This window comes from Pinus tabuliformis, chromosome Q, assembly GCF_031772625.1.
Source record: "Pinus tabuliformis cultivar Carrire ecotype Pingquan chromosome Q, CPIR1, whole genome shotgun sequence".
Classification (NCBI taxonomy): domain Eukaryota; kingdom Viridiplantae; phylum Streptophyta; class Pinopsida; order Pinales; family Pinaceae; genus Pinus; species Pinus tabuliformis.
In genome coordinates this window covers 777,898,984-777,913,257 of record NC_142296.1, presented here as the reverse complement: position 1 = coordinate 777,913,257, position 14,274 = coordinate 777,898,984, and the positions used below count along the sequence as shown (strand labels likewise).

Sequence of the window (14,274 nt, the reverse complement as noted above, 5' to 3'; positions counted from 1 at the left end):
AAGCTATCATTAATCCCCCTTTGAGTATACCGAATATCCCAATCCTTGTTTTAAATCCACCACCTCCCCCACCTCCAGTTATGGCTGCCCGATATGCACCCCTTGTTTTTCCTCAAAATCTTGGTGCCATGCCCCCTGATTATCAAACCAAAATACCTTTCTTCAATGACACCCAAACCATCACAGCTCAACAGCACATAGACAAGATGAATGATTTCTTTGACCTTTATGAAGTTGAAATTGAAGATGTGATAATGAGGTTGTTTGTACAAAGTTTTGGAGGAGAAGTTCGAAAATGGTTCAGATCCCTACCAACAACTTCTATCACTACTCTACCTATCCTCCATAGGCAATTTCTAGATCGGTTGGAGGTAAAGAAGAATCCCCTTCAGATCTTGTCTGAATATGAGAACATCAAAATAAATGTTGGCAATAGTGTGCAAGACTATTGTGTGAGATTTAATGCAGTGTACAATGTTATCCCTACAAATATCAAACCACCAGAGGGATTGGCTTTGCTTAAGTTTCCAGATGGATTTGATGCTGATATGGCATATCAGTTGCGTGAACATGATCCTACAACTCTAGAAGACATGCAAAAGAATGTATTGAGCGTAGAAGTGAACTTTTTGGCCAAAAGAGCAAGAATGAGATCAGAGAAAAGAGTGGCCGTGAAAGAAGAAGCATCTACTTCAGATGTAAAAATGGATACATTGATTCAAACAATGGAAAGGATGGTTGACCAATTGTCCATCACAGACAAACCTGAACCGCAGATCTGGAACCCAAACTTTAGAGGGCATCAGCAGCCCTAATTCTGAATCAAGAAAAGAGAGAAAAAAGCACCGAACAACTAGCGCAACAACAATAACAGATCAGAACTCCCTTGCAACATAATTATGTTCAAGGAGTGGAAGAAGAAGAGGAAGACCTGGTAATTGAAACAAATCACTTCTTCACTACCGATGGTATGCCTATATTTCTAACCAAAGATGAGGAGTATGTAGAAATTTTCGACACTCTAAAGGATGAGGACTACATCTTAGCAAATGATGTTGTTTTGGAGGCCAACTATGATGATTATCAGCGTGGTTACACGAATGCTTTGAGCGTGCAGCAGAGACAATATCCTTTGAGGAGCAGAGATGTACCGGTCAGTCCTATTCAGAAGAGGAAGGGTATTCAGTCAAAGAATTATCTCTTAAACAATTAGAAAAAAGGAAAGGAGCATGACGATCAGAATTCTAGCAAGGTAAACCAGCCATCAACAGGTATAACTACAAAAGAGAAAGACAATCAGCAAAAGGATAGTGCAACAAAGGAGCAAACAGATAAGAGGGACATCGATGTCAAAGAGGTAGAAAAAGTCACACCTTTTACTTTAGAAAGTGAAATTGATAAATTAAAAGTGTTTATTCCTTTGACCGAGCTTGTTAAGAATATCCATTACAAACACCATGTGTCTAGAATACTGCAAATTGATCCTTTGTCCAACATGGTGAATGTTGAGGTTGATCACCCTGAACTTATTTTTGGTCCAGTTATAGAAGGTCAGCTAGAAGATAGCGAAGTCCAACCCTTTTATTTGAGTCTTAGACTGCATGAGTATATTCTTCATAATGCTATGCTTGATTCTGAAGCTTTCCACAATTTCATGCCCAAGGCTATCATGGAAAAGTTGGGCCTAGGTATCACCCGAAAATATCATGATTTGTAATCATTTGATTTTGGTAGAGTTCACTGCATTAGTATCATCAAAGATTTGGTGGTTTCCTTAGATCAAATCCCAGCCAAGAATGTTTTGATGGATGTGGTAGTAGTTGATATACCACCTCGATTTGGTATGCTATTGTCTAGATTGTGGGGAGCCAAACTCAAAGGCACTTTACAACTTGACTTCTCTTATGCTACAATCCCTTTTTTCGGTCAATTGAGGAAGCTGTACCAGGAAAAGAAGATGAAATATATGATCACTAGTAAAGAGAAGCCCATAAATCATCTGATAAGTGCTTTACATACAAATTTAGAGTCTTTTGTTTTGTACACTGAATGTGGATTGAATGATGTAGATATTCAGCTCATAGAAGTAGATGATGTACCAGAAATTTCAGAAAAAATTAGAGCAGTGCTTAATCAAGAAAAGGAAAAAGTGGCAATTCCTTTTGAGCAACCTCCACAGGAGCAGAAATTCAGTGAAGAACAGAAAAATGAAGCAACCAGCAAAGGAAAGATTGAAACAGAAGCAGAATTCCAACATCTAGAGGACGAAGATGGCCTTTGGAGCATGGACTTCGATGGTGCTTTGGGTAAAGATGGTGCAGGTATTGGAATTTGGATTCAAAGTCCTGTTTTTCAGCCAGACAAAGTTCCAAGTAATGTTAGATCGTTTTCCTATAAATTAGCTTTCAATTTCTCTAACAATGAAGTGGAGCATGAGGCATTGATTAGAGTTCTAAATATTTTGAAGAAGCTAGGTGCGAAAAGGATTTATGTTTATGGTGATTTAGAGCTAGCGATTAAACAATTCAAAGGAGAATATCAAGAGAAACATCCACGGATGAGAGCTTATAGGAACGTAGTCCTGGATATCTTGAAAATGTTTCCAGAATACACATTGGCAGCAGTGCCAAGAAGTCAAAACATCATTGCTGATTCACTTGCTACAGCAGTGAGAAATCTAAAAATTCCAATGAATTCCAACAATAAATTTGAAATTCGTGTCAAACATAGGCCTACTATTTTGGATAATATGAGATATTAGCAAGTTTTCTGGGATGACAATGAAATTAATTCCTTTTTGCATAATGAAGGGAAATTTAAGAATGCTTTCATTAATGATGTTAATGATTCTGATGAACAAGACATTGAGGTAAATTAGATGGATGTTTTACAGCTGAAGGATAATGTTATTCCTAGAGGTCTTATACCTTTAGAGGAGTTGCTTGATCAAGATGTTGTGGCGAGAAAACCAACCTTGGTTCCTACTGACAAAGGAGTTGAAGATGTAAAAATTGGAACAGCAGACCAGCCCAAGCTTGTTAAGCTATCAAAAACATTATCTCCTGAATCAAAAGCTAAGTATGTTAAGTTGCTTTCTAAATTTTTTGATGTTTTTTTGTGGGATTACTCAAATTTGAAAGTTTATGACAAGAACATCATTCAGCATACCATACCTATCAAGCCAGATCAAAAACCTTTTAGACAAAAGTTGAGGAGGATCAACCCAAAGCTGTTTCCATCCATCGAGAAAGAGGTAAATAGATTGTTTAAAGCTGGTATCATTATTCCAATTAGATTATCTGATTAGGTTTCAAATTTGGTCCTAGTACGAAAAAATACCGAAGAGATAAGGTTGTGTATTGATTTCCGTAATCTGAATAAAGTAACCCTGAAAGATAATTATCCTCTTCCTAAGATGGACCATATTCTACAAAGAGTAGTTGGATCATCTTGGATGTCACTACTAGATGGCTACTCAGGTTACAATCAGATCTTGGTGCACGAAAAAGACCAAAACAAAATTGCCTTCAAAACACCATGGGGGACTTTTCAGTATGCCAAGATGCCATTTGGGCTGAAGAATGTCGAGGTTGCTTTTTAGCGGGCCATGAATATAGCTTTCACTAATGAGAAGTATGTTTTCTTAGTGGTTTACTTAGATGATTTGACAATATTTTCTGATTCTTATGATGAGCATTTACACCACCTGAGAATTGTTTTTCAGAAATGCGAGTTCAAGACTTATTTAAATCCAAAGAAGAGTCTTTTTTCCATGGAGGAAGGTAAACTCCTCGGTCATATAATTTCCAAAGATGGTATTCGCATTGATCCTTCTAGGGTGGAGGCAATTCAGCAAATAGACTTTCCGCGCAACATAAAGGAGATCCAAGCCTTCAACGATAAGATGAATTTCTTACACAGATAATTTGGCTGAGTATTTGCATGAGTTATCTAATATGTTGAAGAAGGATAACACTGTGAAATGGACTGAGGAGGCCATGAAATCTTTCAACTTGGTAAAGCTTGCTTTGACCACAGCCCCTGTTTTGATCAGTAATGATTTTATTATATTTTCATTCGCATCTGAGCACACTTTGGCTGTGGTGTTTATGCAAAAGAAGGATGAGGTGGAACAACCCATTGCATTTTTTAGTCGGACTATTAGAGATGTTGATCTTCGCTATAACATCATTGAGAAACATGCTTTGGCTCTTATAAAGGCATTGAAGGATTTTCGATTCTATATTTTGCATTCACATACCATAGCATATGTTCCCAACATGGATGTCAAAGATGTCCTCAAGCAAACTAATCCATATGGAAGAATAGGTAAGTGGATAGCAGCGATGTTAGAGTATGATCTTGAGATTAAGCCCAAGAAACTGATCAAAGGTCAAGGCTTGGAAAAACTCAGGGCTGAGTCGAATCTTCATGCTCTAGACATAAATCTCATCGCAGCAATGTTATATGACAAAGATGGTGGCACCCCCATTCAAGTATCAGAGATGTTTCTCAACTCACCTTGGTAATATGATATAGTATATATGTTTTTCAACATCTTTCTCCTCCTCTTGGAATGTCAAAAAGTAAGGTAGATCACTAAATCTGAAATTTACAAAATTCTGCATTTTAGATAGTGCTCTCTATTGGAAAGATCTGAGAGGGGTTCTTCTTAATTGTTTGGTGTAAGATGAAGCTCAGCAGGTAATGAATGATTTTCATAGAGGATATTGTGGTGGTCACTTGTTTTGGAAAACAACCGCTAATAAAATCTTGAGATCAGGGTATTATTGGCCATCTTTGTTTTCAGATTTGTATAAAATAGTCATGTGCTGCCACGAATGTCAAGTTTTTCAAGGAAAAAGAAAGCTGCTTCCTCTTCCTTTGAAACCATTCGTAGTTAATGCACCATTCTAGCAATGGGGGCTTGATTTCATAGGATAAATTTTTCCTACATCATCAGCACAACATAGATGGATTTTGACAGCTACTGATTACTTCGCCAAATGGATTGAAGCCATTTCGACAAGGCAAGCTATGGACACAGTAATTATTTAGTTTTTAGAGTCCAATATCTTGTCTCGTTTTGGTTTCCCTTACAAGATTATTACAGATAATGCAGCAGCGTTTAAGTCAAAGAGAATGGTTGAGTTTTGCAAAAAATACAACATCGCATTGGGTCATTCCACAACGTACTACCTGCAGGGCAATGGACTAGCTGAGTCTTCAAATAAATCCTTGGTGAACATTATTAAGAAGATGTTGGAGGCAAACAAAAAGAATTGGCATCGAAAGCTTATCAATGCTTTGTGGGCCGACAAAGTGAGTAGTAAGAAATCAATAGGTATGTCACCTTTTGAAATGGTTTATGGTATTGATACAGTGTTTCCTACCTCCCTTGCAGTCCCGGTCATGATATTATTGCAGGAAGCCGGTAGTGAAGAAGATGGTGTTTAGAACCGAATCAATCAAATGATTCACCTTCAACAAACAAGAGAAGAGGTTTCTCAAAACACTTTACGGCTGCAAGAGAAGATAAAGAAAATTTATGACCACAAAACCAAGGCAGAAAAGTTTCAACTGAAATATGTAGTTCTGCGATGGGATGTACGAAATGAAGAAAAAGGGAAACATGGTAAGTTTGACAATTTGTGGAAAGGAACTTATAAAATCTCAACCTATCGAGGACAGAATGCATTGTTACTAAAGGAAATGAATGGTCAAGAATGCTGAGGAGGACTAGTGAATGGTAGGCTCTTGAAACACTATTATTTCTAATGCAACTTGCTGAAGTGGTGTCACTATCATTATATATACTAGTTTGCTTTCCTTGCAAGTATTGAAGTACAATGTCATTTGAGCTTGGGGCCTGAAGTGAAGGCTATAAAGCTTAAATGTTGTGTTTTGTGTTTAGTTGGTTTTTGAGTCAGTTTAGAGTCGGTTGTGAGTCAGTCTTTAGTTTGTATCAAGTCATTTTTCAAAAGTAAAACATTTTCAGTCTTTCATTTGTTTGACTGTATTGGCTCAATCAACTAGGAACTTGGTCTACGATGTTCTTGACACCTCCAAGGAGTTGTCATCCCCAATAAGGCCAATGTTAGTGTCAATGTATGCATACTTCCATCAGGGATCAAATCTTCTCTTTGCATTTTCATTTTAGGTGTCTCATTTAGATTTTTTATCATTCCACTAGGTCTTGCCAAAATGGTCCACTGATGGTTGTCTTCTTCTCAAAAAATCAAATTTTCCCTCATAAGGTACATTTGCTGACCCATCTCCATGTTGCATTCAGTTATGATTTCAGTTATGTTATTTTTAGAGTCAAGGCAGTTGTGTTTCCATTAGGTCTTAGGGTTCATTTCCTAGGTCTTTCCAGTAGGTCTTAGGGTCCATTTCCAAGGTCAAAATATAGTTTCAAGTGTAAATAAAGGGCGGCAAAGGTATGAGGAAGACCAATAAATAAAGAGTAATTGGTAGGAAGTCATGGTTATTATACAAAAATTTTATTTCACTGATGTAATCTTCATCTCGATTGGTAGGAAGTCATGTTTATTGATGTAATTTTCATCTTGATTGGTAGGAAGTCATGTTTATTGTATAAAAATTTTATTTCACCGATGTAATTTTCATCTCAAAAATATGTTTCACCGATGTAATTCAAGTCATTTCATGTAATAAGTGATCCCATAAGCTGCCCAAGCATTTCTTCTTGCTGCAAATAATGAAAGCCATTGAAGAAATCAGTTCAATCCAAGCATCATCCACCTGAAAAGAGACAAAGAGAGAAAAGTATTAAACAAAGATTTGGAGGAAAGTAAAAATTCCAAAAAACATTATAAAGTGGGTTTTTTCTAAAGAAAAATCAAAATCATTCTCTTTATAAAATTTTCAAAGGCATTTTTCAAAATTCATTAGTTATTTTGCACCCTAAGCTCTCCTTGGAAAAGAGGAGATTGAGTGAAGGAGGAACAAATCAAAAAGGTGCATTTGCTGAGGGTGCTTCATGCTGGGAGGAGTTGCTGCGCACCTGTAGGGTCAAGGGCACGTTTTCCAGTCTGAGCCAGAGTAAAATTAAACGGTGTTGTGTGCCTGTAGGGTGAAGGCCGCACTTGATGAGGGTGTTGCGCATTGGCACTTGTTGCTGCGCGTTTGGCCAGAGGAGTCTGGAAAACTCTAGGAGTGCCAAAACACCACTTCCTTCATTTTCTCAAAGCCATAAAAGCTTCAACTACCTGCATACAACAAGTAAGTGGCCTAGTATCTCTTTTTCTCTAGCAATTAAGCAAATAGACACCCTAAATTTTGAAACCCTAGAAAATCTCCCTTACATGCTTCCAAAATCACCTCTTTGATTAGAGTTACAGTACTTCTTATATTTTGTCACCTTCCTATCATCCTGACTGTATTTCACTCCACCTCCTCACTGTTTCACTCATCTTGGCATATATATTAGTTCCTCAAGTTTTCACCTATAAAGCATGGCAGAATACAGTAGTTCAGAAGAAGGGGAAAGACAGCCCAGGAGGCCAACCAAGAAAGGAGGGAGAATTATTAGATTTGAACCCATTGATACAATAGAACTTATGGCATCACCACTTGCAGTATCATGTTTCAGGAACATGGGTTGCTTAGAGTTTTACCAGAGGGTTGAGACAGTGAATTTTCATCAGCAATTAACCAAGCAGTTCATCCTCAATTTTCAAAACAACTAGGTCACTTTAGTCGGGTTCACATTCACTATATCTTCAGCCATCATATCATAGGCCACTGGAATTCCAAATGCAGGAGAGAAATGGTTCAAGCAGAAAAATTTGCATCACAGTTTTTATGAGCCATATCTTAAAACAAGGTTCAAAAATGATAAGAAGAGAATTTTCCCTTTCTCTTATATTTTGGACAAGTATGTTCCATTAATGAAGATCATCATGAGGTATTTCGCATGTGAGGGAAGGTTTTCCTGACTATACTCATACCACTTCAGGCTTCTCATGCACTTTACCAGGGTAAGAATGCTCAATTTTCCATATTACGTTTTCAAGAATATTGACAAGATGACATATATTGCTCAGAAGAAGGACCCAGCTCATAAGATGCATAGTATTTCCATCATTCTCTTATTAAAATGATAGCCCTCCATCACTTAGATCAACTAGGCATTACTTGGGATGCCTTCATAGCTAATGAAATATTCAATGAACCACCTACTCAGCCAGCTCCACACATTCCTCCATCATCCTCCACTCATCCATCTACTTCTTCTCATCCACCACAGCCTACTTATCACTCATCCTCAACAGGTCATTCTTCACCAGACACCTCCACACCATCTACATCACCATTTAATGTAGCCATTCTTTCACCCACTAGAGATGATGACAGTGATGAGGAACACAATGAGCATGATGACAGTGAGGGGCATGATGTACACACCAAGCATGGTCAAAGTAGTATACCACAGAGGAAAAAATTTTAGCCATTTGTTTTCATCTATAAAAGGGGAAAGAGGAAGGTGTTTACCCCATGTAAAGTGGGAGGGTCCTTGCATTCGTCATTAGCATTACAGGTTAACGGAAAGGAGAAAATGGTAGAGGAAGCAGAGGTCAAACAACAGCATGAAGATCATGACATTGAAAAGGAGTTTCTCCTTGTGGACTCTAGTGATGAGGAGGGAAACAAATCTTCTCAATCTACCTTGAGAGCAAAGGATTCCAAAATCATGGAGCTTGAGGTTAATTTACAAAGAGCCCAATATGTTATCTCCTTTTATGAGCAAGAGAACAAGAAGCTAGAAGTTAAACAGGATTTGATGCAAATCAAGTACATCAAGGCAAAGAGGGAAGCTGAGAAAGCCAAATTTCAGCTTGATGAGGCTTATGGAGATTATGGAGAGCTAGATGATGAACAGGGACAAAGAAAAAGGCCAAGAACAAGAGGATTGAAAAAGGCCTTAAAGCTTGAAAGGCAAAAAGAGGCAGAATTGGAGGAGAAGCCCACTCTAAATGAGAAATTGGTCAAGAACATAGCTGAAAACAGAGAGTCTTGGCTTGAGAAAGTGAACACACACTTGTAGACCCTCTTGGACAAAGAAAACAGAGATGTTGAGTTGTAAAGGAATATGGCCAAGTATTATGCAAAGAGAAACCAAGTGGCAAGGAGCAAGCTCAAAAGTACTCATGAGAAAATTGACAAACGGACTAAGCAAGAGGAGAGAAGGAGACTTGACATGCTTGTTGAAGCATCCCTACATGCCTCTAATATTTGATTGGTCATAAAAACACAGTCCATTTTTTGCACAGTCATGGAAGGCAAACGCGCAGCACCATGGGCCCTACGCTCTTTTTTGGGGCATCCAATGAGGAAAAGGTTAGCATTTTTGGAATCACAGTGATGAGTACATGCACCCTGTGCATTTGCTAAGGTTTCGGAGCAGAAATAGTTGCCCAAAAGAGCCAAAAACTCTCAAAAAATGACCTTTCTGCCCTCTTTTTCGCCTCGGCATTGCGCACTGAGCAGTGTTGGGAGAATTGACTTTTGATAGGAAAAATGAACTCCAAATGCAAAAATTCAAGATGTTTTGGAAAGTAGACAAGTAGATCTTTCCAACAAGCTATTGTGGACCCAATTTTGACATCAGGAAGGCCTCCAAAAGTGCAGCTTAGGTTGAACGGCATGCCTGACATTGGCGTTGCGCGCCTAGCACTGGTGCTGCGCGTTTGAAAGTTTGTCTAGATTTTCACTTTTTTGTTCCAGTTTTCACTTTCACCTTGGAAAATCATGATTTTATCCTTGTAATTGATCAGTTGAATGTAATTATGATGCTTCTAGAGCTTACAAGGGTAGATTCATCAGGTAAAACAAGTTCATGAGGTGTAATGTATCAGTTTGTTTGAATTAGGGATGAGTCACTTTGACCACCCTATTTTCTTGTTAGCAGTTCAGATTTTTTTGGGAACAACTCCTCCTCTCATGGATTTGATCCCTTGAGCTTAGGATGAGTTGTTTGGGGTCTATATAATGCTTTTCCTCAATCATTGTAGGGGTTGGACTCAGTTGGATGTTTATGCTTTGAGTAGACAGAATTTTTGTATCAGTTTCAGCATGAGATTAATGAAAAGTTGCAGCTATTTCTTTGGGATCCATATGGTATGATGTTCAATTCAGTTTTCTCTATTTTGATCATATGTTAAAATGTTTTTTATACTTTATCAATCATTTCATTGCTTTTAAGTGGATGTTTTCAAGTTGATAGGCAGAACCCATAATTTTTATGCTCTGTTTTGGGGAAATATTCACAGTCTATGTTTTCTTCAGTTTAGGAAGAATCCATTAGGTTTGCATGTTATTCCTAGCTCCTCACCCATATTTCACCTCATCCATCAAACCCCAAGGTTTTGATCGTTGTGCCTACCTTGCCCCATCGAACACCCTACAGTTTTGACCTAATTTCCTTGCCCTAACTATTTGGCTCCTCTTGATCCAGCAAAACCCTTCAAAATCAAATCAAACCTTGTGCTACTATACCTAGCCTAATATCAGTTTCTAGATCCAGCCAATTTGGTTAAGATCCTTACAGAGAGAGCCCTCTCCTAGCCTAGTAGTGCTAGCTACTTGGCTAAGCGTGGTTTGTGGTTACCCTGGCATTTCCTTCCTTCAGCTTGAGGTTCAATCCAGGTGATAACACTTTGCATAAACAGATAGAACACAAATAACAGATACAAATACACAAGGCTTCACCAAAAATTCTTCTTCTTTATTAAGATAGATATTTCAGTACATATAACTTCTTGACTTGCACACCCAGCTGCAGGTGGCCTGCGCACTCATCTGTAGACTCTTCCAAGGCCTTCGTGCACTCAACTATGGAGCCTTTCCTTAAGACCCAAAACACATAACAAAAGACTCGATCACTTGTGCTCTCTCTATGTTGTGATCTAATATTTTTTTCAAAAAAGAATTACATGTGCTTAAAGACATTACATTGCTACAAAAACCATGGTCCACATACCATGGATTGAACAAAACAATTAACTAAAACCCCGATACCCATTACAAAATGAGGGGCTTTGACCCACCCTGAATCCCCTAGACACTGCGCGGTAAATAGAACTTTGCGGACTCCACGCACTTCACTCCTCAAAATGTGGAGTCTTTCACCAAAACTAGACCAAGTTGGGTCGTGCCCAACAAGGAGTTAGATCTTTTTGTCCCAACACAACTCCTAAATTTGTATTTGAAGCATCATTGGAAATGTGAAAAGGAAGAGACCAATTAGGTCTTAAAATTGGTGCTTCAGTGATTTTCTGCTTCAATGTCTCAAATGCTTTTTTGCAGTCATAATTCCAAACAAATTTAAAGTCTTTTCTAAGAAGATTGAAAAGTGGAGAGGCTATTTTTGTGAAATCGCCTATAAATATTCTATAATAACCAGTGAACCCAAGAAAAATTCTAACATATCTTTGACAAACATGAATTCAAATTTTAGAAATTACTTCTACTTTAGATGTATCCACTTTAATTCCATCATTTGAAATATGGTGGCCCAAAAAAATGACTTCATTAAACATCATAAAACACTTCTCATGACTTAATGAAAGATTTGCTTCTTTACATCTAATGAGAAAATTTTCTAATTTTTAGTGAGCTTCTTCAAAAGTGTTTTCATAGACAGTAAAGTCATCCATATAAATTTCTACACAATCATGAATTAGATCACAAAAGATACACAAAACTTCTATCTGAAATGTTGTAGGTGCATTACATAATCCAAAGGAAAGTACCCTATAGGCATATGTTCCTCATGGAAATGTAAAAGTAGTTTTATCTTGATCTTATAGTGCTATTTGGATTTGGTTATATCCACTAAAACCATCAAGAAAAGAAAAATATTTCTTCCCTACTAAGGTATATAATATATGATCTATAAAAGGTAGTGGAAAATGATCTTTTAAAGTAGTTTTGTTCAATTCCCTATAATCAATACACACTCTCCATTTTCCATTCTTCTTTGGAACAATTACCAAAGGTGACACCCATTGACTATCTGAGACCGAATAGATGAAATTCCTTTTTTCCCTTGGAAAAAAAGTCGTAATTTCTATTAATGATAAGAAATTACATTCTGTACATGCCATAGCATATGCATATTGAGTCTAGATAGCCTCTCCATTTGAGTGTTAAAAAAAAAAACCAAAAAACATAGTCTCCACGCAGGGAGCACTTGTGAGAATATCCCAAAAATGAGGTAACTGTCTCTTCACAATTTTAACGGTAGACTTCCAAAAATGGAAACTGTCTCTTTGTCGAGAGATCATTACTGTACTATATGTTCACAAACTACTTAAATAAAAATAGAACAACATACATAATATATACAAGTATGCCAAAAAACATAGTGGGCTTATGGCTCCTGTTGCATATGTAAGTCGATGAAGGGTCTATGAAAATACTGGTAGAGAGTTCCATCAATTTCTTCTTGAATTAACCAATCCTCTTCCTGCCTATGCACTGCCTCCTTTGATAAGAAGTCTGCCCCTGTGTTGCGCTCCCCGATGAGAAGACAACACCCTTGGCAGCTCTGGAGTGCGTCATAGGAGGAGAGGGAGGCTAGATAGGAGTCTTGCCTCGCTTCTTCTGGACTGGTGCAGTTGGTGCCTCAATAGTATCCGATGTCTTGATCTGCTCCTCCGTATGGGTCTCTGCTACTGGTGGTGGAGGTTGTTCTGCAGGGGGGTCCAACTCCATTTCTTGTGTGCCCAGATTGTTTTTCCTAAGGAGGGGGCATGCCCTAAAGAGGTGACCCACCTGATGACATCTTCTACAACGATATGGGATTCCTTCATAATCGAGCAACTATTTGCGCGAGGAGGCTCTCCACTGAATCGTGATATGCTCCTGTAGACCTCCTCTAGTGTCCAAATGAACTAGGATCCTTGCGTAAGCCATCATGCCTGTAGTCTGGTAGGATTTATCATACTCCATGAAAGTGCCTAAAGAATTCCCAATCCTTCTGAATATGTTCTCGGACCAATATTGCAAAGGTGCGCCCGGAAGCCTAATCCAAATAGGGCCGACTCTGATTTTCTCAGTCTTTGGATTGAAAAGAGGCTTCCAACACTTTAGTAACATGGGTGCATGTTCAAAGTGCCAAAAGGAGGAAAGGACACAGCTCGTATGACCTACCCTTGCAAATCTCAGCATGAACCACCCCCTTACAAAGTTTTGGACAAAAGGCATGTCCACCAGGTGTTGTCTCCAGATTTCTGTAACCCAGGTCTTCAAGCGAGCTTCCGAGTAGCTCCTACCTTTGATTCTGCCAACCAAAACCCTGTCTACATAATCCATCGTATCACCCCACTGAATATCCTCTTCAAGCCTTAAAATGACGTCTTCTGCCCTAGACTTGAAACACTTCTGTTTCTTCTGTGGTTGAGCCACCAAGATATTCGATTATTCAGAAACCCTTGCCGAATCAAGGACCTTAATCGAGGGACTAGGGTTAGGGGGAATAATAGGGATGGCCTCCGAAAGAGGGGGGACAGAGGAGAAACAACCCGAGGGGGGAGCACGGGAGGAGGAAGGGTTGGGGTCGACAAGTGGGGGAGCAGTGGAGGGAGCTTCAACGAAAGGCTCAGACGAGTGGGTCGGCGGGGCAGATGACAAGCCTTTGAGCTTTGGGGAATGGTTGATACAGCTAGTGAGAAACCCCAGGGTAGTCGGGGATGGCAGAGAGAAAGCCGGCCAAGTCGAGGGTTCCTCCGGCAACACAGAATCAGTGTGAGTAGGTTTAGAGAGCTGAGGGTAAACTTTGAAATTGCCAGAAAACCCTTCACTGTAGTTTAACATACCTTCTGAGGCAGCGTACGTGGACTACCAGATGGAGCCTTCCTCCAGCAGATCCTCCAAATAATCAACTGCATCAATATCCATACCGACAGCTGCACTAAAATGTGGGCTAACTGCCTCGAACAAGCTGGCCGACGGAAAACGACACCGACAGGAATGAAATGGTAACAGTAGTGCGAAAACCCCAGGGAGCAGGGTCCGATGCATGGAGTTGGTAACATTCAAAAACCTTTAGGTGAAATGTTAAAACGGAGAGCATCCTGAGAGCAAAAAACCCTCATGGCGAAAAACGATAATGTTAAATCCCAGTTTGAAAAGTGTAAATGAAATGGTAGGGTGTAATCGCAAGAGCTGACGAGGGTAGCTGCAGGTCGGGTGACTGACGGCTATAGTACCCTGTACCCCTCAATTATTTTGCTTCACCTTTTTCCG

General features: G+C 39.0%; 1 pseudogene; it reads right to left on the bottom strand.

Moving 5' to 3' along the window:
* Positions 1–12,741, bottom strand: part of LOC149221792 (DNA damage-binding protein 1a-like) — a 47,494-nt pseudogene extending 34,753 nt beyond the window's left edge.
* Positions 12,742–14,274: the final 1,533 nt, after the last annotated feature.